This window comes from Hyla sarda, unplaced genomic scaffold (assembly GCF_029499605.1).
Source record: "Hyla sarda isolate aHylSar1 unplaced genomic scaffold, aHylSar1.hap1 scaffold_1764, whole genome shotgun sequence".
Lineage (NCBI taxonomy): Eukaryota > Metazoa > Chordata > Amphibia > Anura > Hylidae > Hyla > Hyla sarda.
Window position 1 is genome coordinate 1 of NW_026608408.1, and position 15,111 is coordinate 15,111.

The following is a 15,111-nucleotide window of genomic DNA, read 5'->3' on the forward strand; positions in this document are numbered from 1 at the left end:
AGCAGCGGCTGCAATATCTCAACGGAGAATACGTTTATATATATGTGTGTGTGTGCGCGTATATATATATATATATATATATATATATATATATATATATTTCTCCGCCGAAATCACTTTTAAACCCATTTCCACCTTTTTTTCCCTTCTCTTCCTCTTACTTTTTTTTCACGTTTTTTTACGTTTTTCTCCTTTTCGCCTCTTTTCTGGGCGTATTATTCTTCTTTTTCTTCTTTTTTTTCGTCTAATGCATACCCCATCAGTGCAGCAATGCTTATTCAATACCGCCAGCAGATGGAGACACTGGGGGATAATTTTCTAAGGATTTATACTGATTTTTCCTGTCTGAATTTGTCGCACAGAAAGTTGCAGGCCAAATATGTGTGACATTTCTGCGACTTTAGCTTCTAGAGCATTTTTACAACATTATACATAGGTGCTGAATACATAAAAAGCGACTGTTCAGCGACAGACAAGTCGCATCGGCTGAAAGTAGGCCAGAATGTCAGTCCATGTTGGAGCAGGTTTAGATACAGTCTAAAGCATAGATCTCAAAGTCTGTGCACAGAATTTAGCAAGGGCCTCGCACCTTCTGATGCATCAGGTAGGTGCACAATAGCATAGCCTAACCCTCTGTACTTTGGTCTATATTGATGCGGGACATAGACAGCCAGCTGATGACCAATCCATTAGTGCAATGGATGGCTGGAAGCATTTGTCTTTGCCTTTGCAATACCACAGAAGCAATGCATGGTCAATGTACAGCAATGACACACCTGTGTGAACAGCCAGGAGACCCCCCCCCCCCCCCATGTTATGTTACATAGTTACATAGTTAGTACGGTCGAAAAAAGACATATGTCCATCAAGTTCAACCAGGGAATTAAGGGGTAGGGGTGTGGCGCGATATTGGGGAAGGGATGAGATTTTATATTTCTTCATAAGCATTAATCTTATTTTGTCAATTAGGAACATTCAGCACCCACCCGCTATCAAGGCAGCTGCCTATCATGTCATGCCCTACCTGCACAGGTGTGCTGGCTACTCAAATGATCCAATTAAGGAGGCCATTTAGTCAGCAGCAGCAGAAGTCCTGTGCCTGGACGCTCCAACAGGGGCCAGACACAAGCAGAAGCAGAAGCAGCAGAAGCAGCAGCAGCACCACCTTTTGTTTTTTGGCTGCAGCAGCAGCAAGGCCCACAGGGCTGGCTAGCTGGCTAGCCAGCAAGCAGGTAGCAATGAAAGTAGGAATCTTTCTTTTTAACCCTGTAAGGGGGTGGTGCACTGTACCCGAAGATACTGCCATATCGGGTCAATGCATAGGGCGACGGAAGCAAGCTTCGAAATCGGCCCCCGTTCTCAAAAATCCATTTAATATATGGTCCCCAGATAGGGGACGTATCAGATATTAAACTGATAAGAACAGATACTACACTTGATCTTAGCCAAAAGGCCGAGAAGCGATAACCGTGAAAGGGGCGGGCCCAACAAGGTCCCCTTCATGGGCACTATCACTGCTTGCTGTCAGGGAGGCTGCCAGACAATTTTCCATGCACACTCTGGGCTGGGGGGCAGTCAACCACCAGTACACACAGCAGAACCTAAACCCATACCATTATTGCTAAGCAGCAAGACAGGGGCCCATTGCACTCCCACGGGGCCTTTTTAAATGCAATCCATAACCCGGATTTGCCAGGAACCCTTCTTACTCCTCCTACTTGCATGTGACACTGGGCTTAGGATCTGCATAGGAAACACACACACAAGCACACACCTACCTTTGTTGCCTGCAGATGCCTCCTTGGCTGTCCCCAAACGGTATCAAACCAACACCCACGGGAAGCTGTAAGCATAGAGGACATGCCTGCACCCCATTGGACTTACCTGTGTGGGTTAAATCCGGGTTATTTGACAACCTATGGCGGTGATGGTTCTGCTCAGGCAGAGCAGTGCTGATGCTCCTCATAAAGCTGTCGCTGCTGTGAAGGTTCTAGGTGACATCACAAATCCCTATGGTTACATACACAACAAAGCTGGGTTGTTGTTGTTTACACTCTGCAAGGCCTGTGGAAGTGAGTGACATCATAGCACTGTAGTTCTGAGGGTTCAAGATGGATGCAACAATCTCCTGTTGCTTCTATGAAGGCCGTAATAGACGACATCACCAAACAGCTCCATAGTCACATACACAGCAAAGGAGAGATGTTGTTTACACCTAGTGATGTCAGTGGTATTGAGTGACATCACAGCACAGTGCTAAGGCTCCTGGGCCTGGACACAGCAGCGGCTGCAATATCTCAACGGAGAATACGTTTATATCTATGTGTGTGTGTGCGCATATATATATATATATATATATATATATATATATATATATATATATTTCTCCGCCGAAATCACTTTTAAACCCATTTCCACCTTTTTTTCCCTTCTCTTCCTCTTACTTTTTTTTCACGTTTTTTTACGTTTTTCTCCTTTTCGCCTCTTTTCTGGGCGTATTATTCTTCTTTTTCTTCTTTTTTTTCGTCTAATGCATACCCCATCAGTGCAGCAATGCTTATTCAATACCGCCAGCAGATGGAGACACTGGGGGATAATTTTCTAAGGATTTATACTGATTTTTCCTGTCTGAATTTGTCGCACAGAAAGTTGCAGGCCAAATATGTGTGACATTTCTGCGACTTTAGCTTCTAGAGCATTTTTACAACATTATACATAGGTGCTGAATACATAAAAAGCGACTGTTCAGCGACAGACAAGTCGCATCGGCTGAAAGTAGGCCAGAATGTCAGTCCATGTTGGAGCAGGTTTAGATACAGTCTAAAGCATAGATCTCAAAGTCTGTGCACAGAATTTAGCAAGGGCCTCGCACCTTCTGATGCATCAGGTAGGTGCACAATAGCATAGCCTAACCCTCTGTACTTTGGTCTATATTGATGCGGGACATAGACAGCCAGCTGATGACCAATCCATTAGTGCAATGGATGGCTGGAAGCATTTGTCTTTGCCTTTGCAATACCACAGAAGCAATGCATGGTCAATGTACAGCAATGACACACCTGTGTGAACAGCCAGGAGACCCCCCCCCCCCCCCCATGTTATGTTACATAGTTACATAGTTAGTACGGTCGAAAAAAGACATATGTCCATCAAGTTCAACCAGGGAATTAAGGGGTAGGGGTGTGGCGCGATATTGGGGAAGGGATGAGATTTTATATTTCTTCATAAGCATTAATCTTATTTTGTCAATTAGGAACATTCAGCACCCACCCGCTATCAAGGCAGCTGCCTATCATGTCATGCCCTACCTGCACAGGTGTGCTGGCTACTCAAATGATCCAATTAAGGAGGCCATTTAGTCAGCAGCAGCAGAAGTCCTGTGCCTGGACGCTCCAACAGGGGCCAGACACAAGCAGAAGCAGAAGCAGCAGAAGCAGCAGCAGCACCACCTTTTGTTTTTTGGCTGCAGCAGCAGCAAGGCCCACTGGGCTGGCTAGCTGGCTAGCCAGCAAGCAGGTAGCAATGAAAGTAGGAATCTTTCTTTTTAACCCTGTAAGGGGGTGGTGCACTGTACCCGAAGATACTGCCATATCGGGTCAATGCATAGGGCGACGGAAGCAAGCTTCGAAATCGGCCCCCGTTCTCAAAAATCCATTTAATATATGGTCCCCAGATAGGGGACGTATCAGATATTAAACTGATAAGAACAGATACTACACTTGATCTTAGCCAAAAGGCCGAGAAGCGATAACCGTGAAAGGGGCGGGCCCAACAAGGTCCCCTTCATGGGCACTATCACTGCTTGCTGTCAGGGAGGCTGCCAGACAATTTTCCATGCACACTCTGGGCTGGGGGGCAGTCAACCACCAGTACACACAGCAGAACCTAAACCCATACCATTATTGCTAAGCAGCAAGACAGGGGCCCATTGCACTCCCACGGGGCCTTTTTAAATGCAATCCATAACCCGGATTTGCCAGGAACCCTTCTTACTCCTCCTACTTGCATGTGACACTGGGCTTAGGATCTGCATAGGAAACACACACACAAGCACACACCTACCTTTGTTGCCTGCAGATGCCTCCTTGGCTGTCCCCAAACGGTATCAAACCAACACCCACGGGAAGCTGTAAGCATAGAGGACATGCCTGCACCCCATTGGACTTACCTGTGTGGGTTAAATCCGGGTTATTTGACAACCTATGGCGGTGATGGTTCTGCTCAGGCAGAGCAGTGCTGATGCTCCTCATAAAGCTGTCGCTGCTGTGAAGGTTCTAGGTGACATCACAAATCCCTATGGTTACATACACAACAAAGCTGGGTTGTTGTTGTTTACACTCTGCAAGGCCTGTGGAAGTGAGTGACATCATAGCACTGTAGTTCTGAGGGTTCAAGATGGATGCAACAATCTCCTGTTGCTTCTATGAAGGCCGTAATAGACGACATCACCAAACAGCTCCATAGTCACATACACAGCAAAGGAGAGATGTTGTTTACACCTAGTGATGTCAGTGGTATTGAGTGACATCACAGCACAGTGCTAAGGCTCCTGGGCCTGGACACAGCAGCGGCTGCAATATCTCAACGGAGAATACGTTTATATATATGTGTGTGTGTGCGCGTATATATATATATATATATATATATATATATATATATATATATTTCTCCGCCGAAATCACTTTTAAACCCATTTCCACCTTTTTTTCCCTTCTCTTCCTCTTACTTTTTTTTCACGTTTTTTTACGTTTTTCTCCTTTTCGCCTCTTTTCTGGGCGTATTATTCTTCTTTTTCTTCTTTTTTTTCGTCTAATGCATACCCCATCAGTGCAGCAATGCTTATTCAATACCGCCAGCAGATGGAGACACTGGGGGATAATTTTCTAAGGATTTATACTGATTTTTCCTGTCTGAATTTGTCGCACAGAAAGTTGCAGGCCAAATATGTGTGACATTTCTGCGACTTTAGCTTCTAGAGCATTTTTACAACATTATACATAGGTGCTGAATACATAAAAAGCGACTGTTCAGCGACAGACAAGTCGCATCGGCTGAAAGTAGGCCAGAATGTCAGTCCATGTTGGAGCAGGTTTAGATACAGTCTAAAGCATAGATCTCAAAGTCTGTGCACAGAATTTAGCAAGGGCCTCGCACCTTCTGATGCATCAGGTAGGTGCACAATAGCATAGCCTAACCCTCTGTACTTTGGTCTATATTGATGCGGGACATAGACAGCCAGCTGATGACCAATCCATTAGTGCAATGGATGGCTGGAAGCATTTGTCTTTGCCTTTGCAATACCACAGAAGCAATGCATGGTCAATGTACAGCAATGACACACCTGTGTGAACAGCCAGGAGACCCCCCCCCCCCCCCCCCATGTTATGTTACATAGTTACATAGTTAGTACGGTCGAAAAAAGACATATGTCCATCAAGTTCAACCAGGGAATTAAGGGGTAGGGGTGTGGCGCGATATTGGGGAAGGGATGAGATTTTATATTTCTTCATAAGCATTAATCTTATTTTGTCAATTAGGAACATTCAGCACCCACCCGCTATCAAGGCAGCTGCCTATCATGTCATGCCCTACCTGCACAGGTGTGCTGGCTACTCAAATGATCCAATTAAGGAGGCCATTTAGTCAGCAGCAGCAGAAGTCCTGTGCCTGGACGCTCCAACAGGGGCCAGACACAAGCAGAAGCAGAAGCAGCAGAAGCAGCAGCAGCACCACCTTTTGTTTTTTGGCTGCAGCAGCAGCAAGGCCCACAGGGCTGGCTAGCTGGCTAGCCAGCAAGCAGGTAGCAATGAAAGTAGGAATCTTTCTTTTTAACCCTGTAAGGGGGTGGTGCACTGTACCCGAAGATACTGCCATATCGGGTCAATGCATAGGGCGACGGAAGCAAGCTTCGAAATCGGCCCCCGTTCTCAAAAATCCATTTAATATATGGTCCCCAGATAGGGGACGTATCAGATATTAAACTGATAAGAACAGATACTACACTTGATCTTAGCCAAAAGGCCGAGAAGCGATAACCGTGAAAGAGGCGGGCCCAACAAGGTCCCCTTCATGGGCACTATCACTGCTTGCTGTCAGGGAGGCTGCCAGACAATTTTCCATGCACACTCTGGGCTGGGGGGCAGTCAACCACCAGTACACACAGCAGAACCTAAACCCATACCATTATTGCTAAGCAGCAAGACAGGGGCCCATTGCACTCCCACGGGGCCTTTTTAAATGCAATCCATAACCCGGATTTGCCAGGAACCCTTCTTACTCCTCCTACTTGCATGTGACACTGGGCTTAGGATCTGCATAGGAAACACACACACAAGCACACACCTACCTTTGTTGCCTGCAGATGCCTCCTTGGCTGTCCCCAAACGGTATCAAACCAACACCCACGGGAAGCTGTAAGCATAGAGGACATGCCTGCACCCCATTGGACTTACCTGTGTGGGTTAAATCCGGGTTATTTGACAACCTATGGCGGTGATGGTTCTGCTCAGGCAGAGCAGTGCTGATGCTCCTCATAAAGCTGTCGCTGCTGTGAAGGTTCTAGGTGACATCACAAATCCCTATGGTTACATACACAACAAAGCTGGGTTGTTGTTGTTTACACTCTGCAAGGCCTGTGGAAGTGAGTGACATCATAGCACTGTAGTTCTGAGGGTTCAAGATGGATGCAACAATCTCCTGTTGCTTCTATGAAGGCCGTAATAGACGACATCACCAAACAGCTCCATAGTCACATACACAGCAAAGGAGAGATGTTGTTTACACCTAGTGATGTCAGTGGTATTGAGTGACATCACAGCACAGTGCTAAGGCTCCTGGGCCTGGACACAGCAGCGGCTGCAATATCTCAACGGAGAATACGTTTATATCTATGTGTGTGTGTGCGCATATATATATATATATATATATATATATATATATATATATATATATTTCTCCGCCGAAATCACTTTTAAACCCATTTCCACCTTTTTTTCCCTTCTCTTCCTCTTACTTTTTTTTCACGTTTTTTTACGTTTTTCTCCTTTTCGCCTCTTTTCTGGGCGTATTATTCTTCTTTTTCTTCTTTTTTTTCGTCTAATGCATACCCCATCAGTGCAGCAATGCTTATTCAATACCGCCAGCAGATGGAGACACTGGGGGATAATTTTCTAAGGATTTATACTGATTTTTCCTGTCTGAATTTGTCGCACAGAAAGTTGCAGGCCAAATATGTGTGACATTTCTGCGACTTTAGCTTCTAGAGCATTTTTACAACATTATACATAGGTGCTGAATACATAAAAAGCGACTGTTCAGCGACAGACAAGTCGCATCGGCTGAAAGTAGGCCAGAATGTCAGTCCATGTTGGAGCAGGTTTAGATACAGTCTAAAGCATAGATCTCAAAGTCTGTGCACAGAATTTAGCAAGGGCCTCGCACCTTCTGATGCATCAGGTAGGTGCACAATAGCATAGCCTAACCCTCTGTACTTTGGTCTATATTGATGCGGGACATAGACAGCCAGCTGATGACCAATCCATTAGTGCAATGGATGGCTGGAAGCATTTGTCTTTGCCTTTGCAATACCACAGAAGCAATGCATGGTCAATGTACAGCAATGACACACCTGTGTGAACAGCCAGGAGACCCCCCCCCCCCCCCCCCATGTTATGTTACATAGTTACATAGTTAGTACGGTCGAAAAAAGACATATGTCCATCAAGTTCAACCAGGGAATTAAGGGGTAGGGGTGTGGCGCGATATTGGGGAAGGGATGAGATTTTATATTTCTTCATAAGCATTAATCTTATTTTGTCAATTAGGAACATTCAGCACCCACCCGCTATCAAGGCAGCTGCCTATCATGTCATGCCCTACCTGCACAGGTGTGCTGGCTACTCAAATGATCCAATTAAGGAGGCCATTTAGTCAGCAGCAGCAGAAGTCCTGTGCCTGGACGCTCCAACAGGGGCCAGACACAAGCAGAAGCAGAAGCAGCAGAAGCAGCAGCAGCACCACCTTTTGTTTTTTGGCTGCAGCAGCAGCAAGGCCCACAGGGCTGGCTAGCTGGCTAGCCAGCAAGCAGGTAGCAATGAAAGTAGGAATCTTTCTTTTTAACCCTGTAAGGGGGTGGTGCACTGTACCCGAAGATACTGCCATATCGGGTCAATGCATAGGGCGACGGAAGCAAGCTTCGAAATCGGCCCCCGTTCTCAAAAATCCATTTAATATATGGTCCCCAGATAGGGGACGTATCAGATATTAAACTGATAAGAACAGATACTACACTTGATCTTAGCCAAAAGGCCGAGAAGCGATAACCGTGAAAGGGGCGGGCCCAACAAGGTCCCCTTCATGGGCACTATCACTGCTTGCTGTCAGGGAGGCTGCCAGACAATTTTCCATGCACACTCTGGGCTGGGGGGCAGTCAACCACCAGTACACACAGCAGAACCTAAACCCATACCATTATTGCTAAGCAGCAAGACAGGGGCCCATTGCACTCCCACGGGGCCTTTTTAAATGCAATCCATAACCCGGATTTGCCAGGAACCCTTCTTACTCCTCCTACTTGCATGTGACACTGGGCTTAGGATCTGCATAGGAAACACACACACAAGCACACACCTACCTTTGTTGCCTGCAGATGCCTCCTTGGCTGTCCCCAAACGGTATCAAACCAACACCCACGGGAAGCTGTAAGCATAGAGGACATGCCTGCACCCCATTGGACTTACCTGTGTGGGTTAAATCCGGGTTATTTGACAACCTATGGCGGTGATGGTTCTGCTCAGGCAGAGCAGTGCTGATGCTCCTCATAAAGCTGTCGCTGCTGTGAAGGTTCTAGGTGACATCACAAATCCCTATGGTTACATACACAACAAAGCTGGGTTGTTGTTGTTTACACTCTGCAAGGCCTGTGGAAGTGAGTGACATCATAGCACTGTAGTTCTGAGGGTTCAAGATGGATGCAACAATCTCCTGTTGCTTCTATGAAGGCCGTAATAGACGACATCACCAAACAGCTCCATAGTCACATACACAGCAAAGGAGAGATGTTGTTTACACCTAGTGATGTCAGTGGTATTGAGTGACATCACAGCACAGTGCTAAGGCTCCTGGGCCTGGACACAGCAGCGGCTGCAATATCTCAACGGAGAATACGTTTATATATATGTGTGTGTGTGCGCGTATATATATATATATATATATATATATATATATATATATATATTTCTCCGCCGAAATCACTTTTAAACCCATTTCCACCTTTTTTTCCCTTCTCTTCCTCTTACTTTTTTTTCACGTTTTTTTACGTTTTTCTCCTTTTCGCCTCTTTTCTGGGCGTATTATTCTTCTTTTTCTTCTTTTTTTTCGTCTAATGCATACCCCATCAGTGCAGCAATGCTTATTCAATACCGCCAGCAGATGGAGACACTGGGGGATAATTTTCTAAGGATTTATACTGATTTTTCCTGTCTGAATTTGTCGCACAGAAAGTTGCAGGCCAAATATGTGTGACATTTCTGCGACTTTAGCTTCTAGAGCATTTTTACAACATTATACATAGGTGCTGAATACATAAAAAGCGACTGTTCAGCGACAGACAAGTCGCATCGGCTGAAAGTAGGCCAGAATGTCAGTCCATGTTGGAGCAGGTTTAGATACAGTCTAAAGCATAGATCTCAAAGTCTGTGCACAGAATTTAGCAAGGGCCTCGCACCTTCTGATGCATCAGGTAGGTGCACAATAGCATAGCCTAACCCTCTGTACTTTGGTCTATATTGATGCGGGACATAGACAGCCAGCTGATGACCAATCCATTAGTGCAATGGATGGCTGGAAGCATTTGTCTTTGCCTTTGCAATACCACAGAAGCAATGCATGGTCAATGTACAGCAATGACACACCTGTGTGAACAGCCAGGAGACCCCCCCCCCCCCCCCATGTTATGTTACATAGTTACATAGTTAGTACGGTCGAAAAAAGACATATGTCCATCAAGTTCAACCAGGGAATTAAGGGGTAGGGGTGTGGCGCGATATTGGGGAAGGGATGAGATTTTATATTTCTTCATAAGCATTAATCTTATTTTGTCAATTAGGAACATTCAGCACCCACCCGCTATCAAGGCAGCTGCCTATCATGTCATGCCCTACCTGCACAGGTGTGCTGGCTACTCAAATGATCCAATTAAGGAGGCCATTTAGTCAGCAGCAGCAGAAGTCCTGTGCCTGGACGCTCCAACAGGGGCCAGACACAAGCAGAAGCAGAAGCAGCAGAAGCAGCAGAAGCAGCAGCAGCACCACCTTTTGTTTTTTGGCTGCAGCAGCAGCAAGGCCCACAGGGCTGGCTAGCTGGCTAGCCAGCAAGCAGGTAGCAATGAAAGTAGGAATCTTTCTTTTTAACCCTGTAAGGGGGTGGTGCACTGTACCCGAAGATACTGCCATATCGGGTCAATGCATAGGGCGACGGAAGCAAGCTTCGAAATCGGCCCCCGTTCTCAAAAATCCATTTAATATATGGTCCCCAGATAGGGGACGTATCAGATATTAAACTGATAAGAACAGATTTTTATCTAAAGCCGAGGAACGTGCTTTCGATTCACCCAAAGTGCAAGAAAAAGTGCAAACGTGTTACACTAAAAAAACGTGCACAAAGGATGCGGTCTATCGCAAGCCCTTCTCCGATAGGAGAGAGGCCCCCCAACAAACCTTACCCTTCGCCTCCGGACCAAAAGGTACCTGCGAGGTTCCAGGTTCGATGTCCCTTTTCGCCGAAGCTACTAGGGGACCACAAATGCTCCCGGCATCCCCCTTGGCGTTAGCCAAGGTATCTGCCCGCAGAGCCAATTACGGTAGGTACCCTGCCAAAGCAGGAGTACCCGGGGTGTTTGCAGGGAGGTGCGGAACCTAATGGCCACACACACCTCCCCTAGACCGCCAGGAGGGACACCCAGAAGGGCTACCGCATCCTGACAAATCCTGTGAACACACAACACGCAAAAGGTGACACAGTGAGACAAAAAAGAAATAAATAAGTGAATGTGTGCAGATATACTGCCCGGACATCCGGCCGGATCTATAAAAATTTCTCTGATCCTAGCCAGAAGGCCGGGAATCAAGAGGTGAGTGCCACAAGGTGAAGAGATTATGGTGCCCGTGCTTCAACTCAGTGAGCCTATTCTCCCAGTGAGTTTCGGCACCTCGGGGTCACCACTCCCCGAGGCACAAAGTACCTCGGCTCTAGACCCTCTCAGCCTCATGGCGAGACCCGGAGGGAACAGGTCACATCGGGGCAGCCGTCGAGCTGATTCCTCAGAACCAGCCCCGGAAAGCCCTGGTACACCTGCATCCTCCATGCAGCACCCATCCCCACCAGCATGAAAACTGATAAGAACAGATACTACACTTGATCTTAGCCAAAAGGCCGAGAAGCGATAACCGTGAAAGGGGCGGGCCCAACAAGGTCCCCTTCATGGGCACTATCACTGCTTGCTGTCAGGGAGGCTGCCAGACAATTTTCCATGCACACTCTGGGCTGGGGGGCAGTCAACCACCAGTACACACAGCAGAACCTAAACCCATACCATTATTGCTAAGCAGCAAGACAGGGGCCCATTGCACTCCCACGGGGCCTTTTTAAATGCAATCCATAACCCGGATTTGCCAGGAACCCTTCTTACTCCTCCTACTTGCATGTGACACTGGGCTTAGGATCTGCATAGGAAACACACACACAAGCACACACCTACCTTTGTTGCCTGCAGATGCCTCCTTGGCTGTCCCCAAACGGTATCAAACCAACACCCACGGGAAGCTGTAAGCATAGAGGACATGCCTGCACCCCATTGGACTTACCTGTGTGGGTTAAATCCGGGTTATTTGACAACCTATGGCGGTGATGGTTCTGCTCAGGCAGAGCAGTGCTGATGCTCCTCATAAAGCTGTCGCTGCTGTGAAGGTTCTAGGTGACATCACAAATCCCTATGGTTACATACACAACAAAGCTGGGTTGTTGTTGTTTACACTCTGCAAGGCCTGTGGAAGTGAGTGACATCATAGCACTGTAGTTCTGAGGGTTCAAGATGGATGCAACAATCTCCTGTTGCTTCTATGAAGGCCGTAATAGACGACATCACCAAACAGCTCCATAGTCACATACACAGCAAAGGAGAGATGTTGTTTACACCTAGTGATGTCAGTGGTATTGAGTGACATCACAGCACAGTGCTAAGGCTCCTGGGCCTGGACACAGCAGCGGCTGCAATATCTCAACGGAGAATACGTTTATATCTATGTGTGTGTGTGCGCATATATATATATATATATATATATATATATATATATATATATATTTCTCCGCCGAAATCACTTTTAAACCCATTTCCACCTTTTTTTCCCTTCTCTTCCTCTTACTTTTTTTTCACGTTTTTTTACGTTTTTCTCCTTTTCGCCTCTTTTCTGGGCGTATTATTCTTCTTTTTCTTCTTTTTTTTCGTCTAATGCATACCCCATCAGTGCAGCAATGCTTATTCAATACCGCCAGCAGATGGAGACACTGGGGGATAATTTTCTAAGGATTTATACTGATTTTTCCTGTCTGAATTTGTCGCACAGAAAGTTGCAGGCCAAATATGTGTGACATTTCTGCGACTTTAGCTTCTAGAGCATTTTTACAACATTATACATAGGTGCTGAATACATAAAAAGCGACTGTTCAGCGACAGACAAGTCGCATCGGCTGAAAGTAGGCCAGAATGTCAGTCCATGTTGGAGCAGGTTTAGATACAGTCTAAAGCATAGATCTCAAAGTCTGTGCACAGAATTTAGCAAGGGCCTCGCACCTTCTGATGCATCAGGTAGGTGCACAATAGCATAGCCTAACCCTCTGTACTTTGGTCTATATTGATGCGGGACATAGACAGCCAGCTGATGACCAATCCATTAGTGCAATGGATGGCTGGAAGCATTTGTCTTTGCCTTTGCAATACCACAGAAGCAATGCATGGTCAATGTACAGCAATGACACACCTGTGTGAACAGCCAGGAGACCCCCCCCCCCCCCCCCCATGTTATGTTACATAGTTACATAGTTAGTACGGTCGAAAAAAGACATATGTCCATCAAGTTCAACCAGGGAATTAAGGGGTAGGGGTGTGGCGCGATATTGGGGAAGGGATGAGATTTTATATTTCTTCATAAGCATTAATCTTATTTTGTCAATTAGGAACATTCAGCACCCACCCGCTATCAAGGCAGCTGCCTATCATGTCATGCCCTACCTGCACAGGTGTGCTGGCTACTCAAATGATCCAATTAAGGAGGCCATTTAGTCAGCAGCAGCAGAAGTCCTGTGCCTGGACGCTCCAACAGGGGCCAGACACAAGCAGAAGCAGAAGCAGCAGAAGCAGCAGAAGCAGCAGCAGCACCACCTTTTGTTTTTTGGCTGCAGCAGCAGCAAGGCCCACAGGGCTGGCTAGCTGGCTAGCCAGCAAGCAGGTAGCAATGAAAGTAGGAATCTTTCTTTTTAACCCTGTAAGGGGGTGGTGCACTGTACCCGAAGATACTGCCATATCGGGTCAATGCATAGGGCGACGGAAGCAAGCTTCGAAATCGGCCCCCGTTCTCAAAAATCCATTTAATATATGGTCCCCAGATAGGGGACGTATCAGATATTAAACTGATAAGAACAGATACTACACTTGATCTTAGCCAAAAGGCCGAGAAGCGATAACCGTGAAAGGGGCGGGCCCAACAAGGTCCCCTTCATGGGCACTATCACTGCTTGCTGTCAGGGAGGCTGCCAGACAATTTTCCATGCACACTCTGGGCTGGGGGGCAGTCAACCACCAGTACACACAGCAGAACCTAAACCCATACCATTATTGCTAAGCAGCAAGACAGGGGCCCATTGCACTCCCACGGGGCCTTTTTAAATGCAATCCATAACCCGGATTTGCCAGGAACCCTTCTTACTCCTCCTACTTGCATGTGACACTGGGCTTAGGATCTGCATAGGAAACACACACACAAGCACACACCTACCTTTGTTGCCTGCAGATGCCTCCTTGGCTGTCCCCAAACGGTATCAAACCAACACCCACGGGAAGCTGTAAGCATAGAGGACATGCCTGCACCCCATTGGACTTACCTGTGTGGGTTAAATCCGGGTTATTTGACAACCTATGGCGGTGATGGTTCTGCTCAGGCAGAGCAGTGCTGATGCTCCTCATAAAGCTGTCGCTGCTGTGAAGGTTCTAGGTGACATCACAAATCCCTATGGTTACATACACAACAAAGCTGGGTTGTTGTTGTTTACACTCTGCAAGGCCTGTGGAAGTGAGTGACATCATAGCACTGTAGTTCTGAGGGTTCAAGATGGATGCAACAATCTCCTGTTGCTTCTATGAAGGCCGTAATAGACGACATCACCAAACAGCTCCATAGTCACATACACAGCAAAGGAGAGATGTTGTTTACACCTAGTGATGTCAGTGGTATTGAGTGACATCACAGCACAGTGCTAAGGCTCCTGGGCCTGGACACAGCAGCGGCTGCAATATCTCAACGGAGAATACGTTTATATATATGTGTGTGTGTGCGCGTATATATATATATATATATATATATATATATATATATATATTTCTCCGCCGAAATCACTTTTAAACCCATTTCCACCTTTTTTTCCCTTCTCTTCCTCTTACTTTTTTTTCACGTTTTTTTTACGTTTTTCTCCTTTTCGCCTCTTTTCTGGGCGTATTATTCTTCTTTTTCTTCTTTTTTTTCGTCTAATGCATACCCCATCAGTGCAGCAATGCTTATTCAATACCGCCAGCAGATGGAGACACTGGGGGATAATTTTCTAAGGATTTATACTGATTTTTCCTGTCTGAATTTGTCGCACAGAAAGTTGCAGGCCAAATATGTGTGACATTTCTGCGACTTTAGCTTCTAGAGCATTTTTACAACATTATACATAGGTGCTGAATACATAAAAAGCGACTGTTCAGCGACAGACAAGTCGCATCGGCTGAAAGTAGGCCAGAATGTCAGTCCATGTTGGAGCAGGTTTAGATACAGTCTAAAGCATAGATCTCAAAGTCTG

At 46.3% G+C, this 15,111-nt stretch overlaps 5 non-coding genes and 2 pseudogenes across 5 annotated transcripts; all 7 read right to left on the reverse strand.

Moving 5' to 3' along the window:
• Positions 1-1,274: 1,274 nt before the first annotated feature.
• On the reverse strand, positions 1,275-1,465 carry LOC130313391 (U2 spliceosomal RNA). Its single transcript, XR_008861323.1, has one exon. It is a non-coding gene; the product is annotated as a U2 spliceosomal RNA (small nuclear RNA).
• Positions 1,466-3,558: 2,093 nt separating this feature from the next.
• Positions 3,559-3,749, reverse strand: LOC130313403 (U2 spliceosomal RNA). Its single transcript, XR_008861334.1, has one exon. It is a non-coding gene; the product is annotated as a U2 spliceosomal RNA (small nuclear RNA).
• A 2,093-nt stretch (positions 3,750-5,842) lies between these two features.
• Positions 5,843-6,033, reverse strand: LOC130313415 (U2 spliceosomal RNA). The gene has a single exon (XR_008861345.1). It is a non-coding gene; the product is annotated as a U2 spliceosomal RNA (small nuclear RNA).
• Positions 6,034-8,128: 2,095 nt separating this feature from the next.
• LOC130313423 (U2 spliceosomal RNA) lies at positions 8,129-8,319 on the reverse strand. Its single transcript, XR_008861348.1, has one exon. It is a non-coding gene; the product is annotated as a U2 spliceosomal RNA (small nuclear RNA).
• A 2,100-nt stretch (positions 8,320-10,419) lies between these two features.
• On the reverse strand, positions 10,420-10,628 carry LOC130313417 (U2 spliceosomal RNA; annotated as a pseudogene).
• A 654-nt stretch (positions 10,629-11,282) lies between these two features.
• LOC130313420 (U2 spliceosomal RNA) lies at positions 11,283-11,442 on the reverse strand (annotated as a pseudogene).
• Positions 11,443-13,544: 2,102 nt separating this feature from the next.
• On the reverse strand, positions 13,545-13,735 carry LOC130313424 (U2 spliceosomal RNA). Its single transcript, XR_008861349.1, has one exon. It is a non-coding gene; the product is annotated as a U2 spliceosomal RNA (small nuclear RNA).
• Between the last annotated feature and the right edge of the window lie 1,376 nt (positions 13,736-15,111).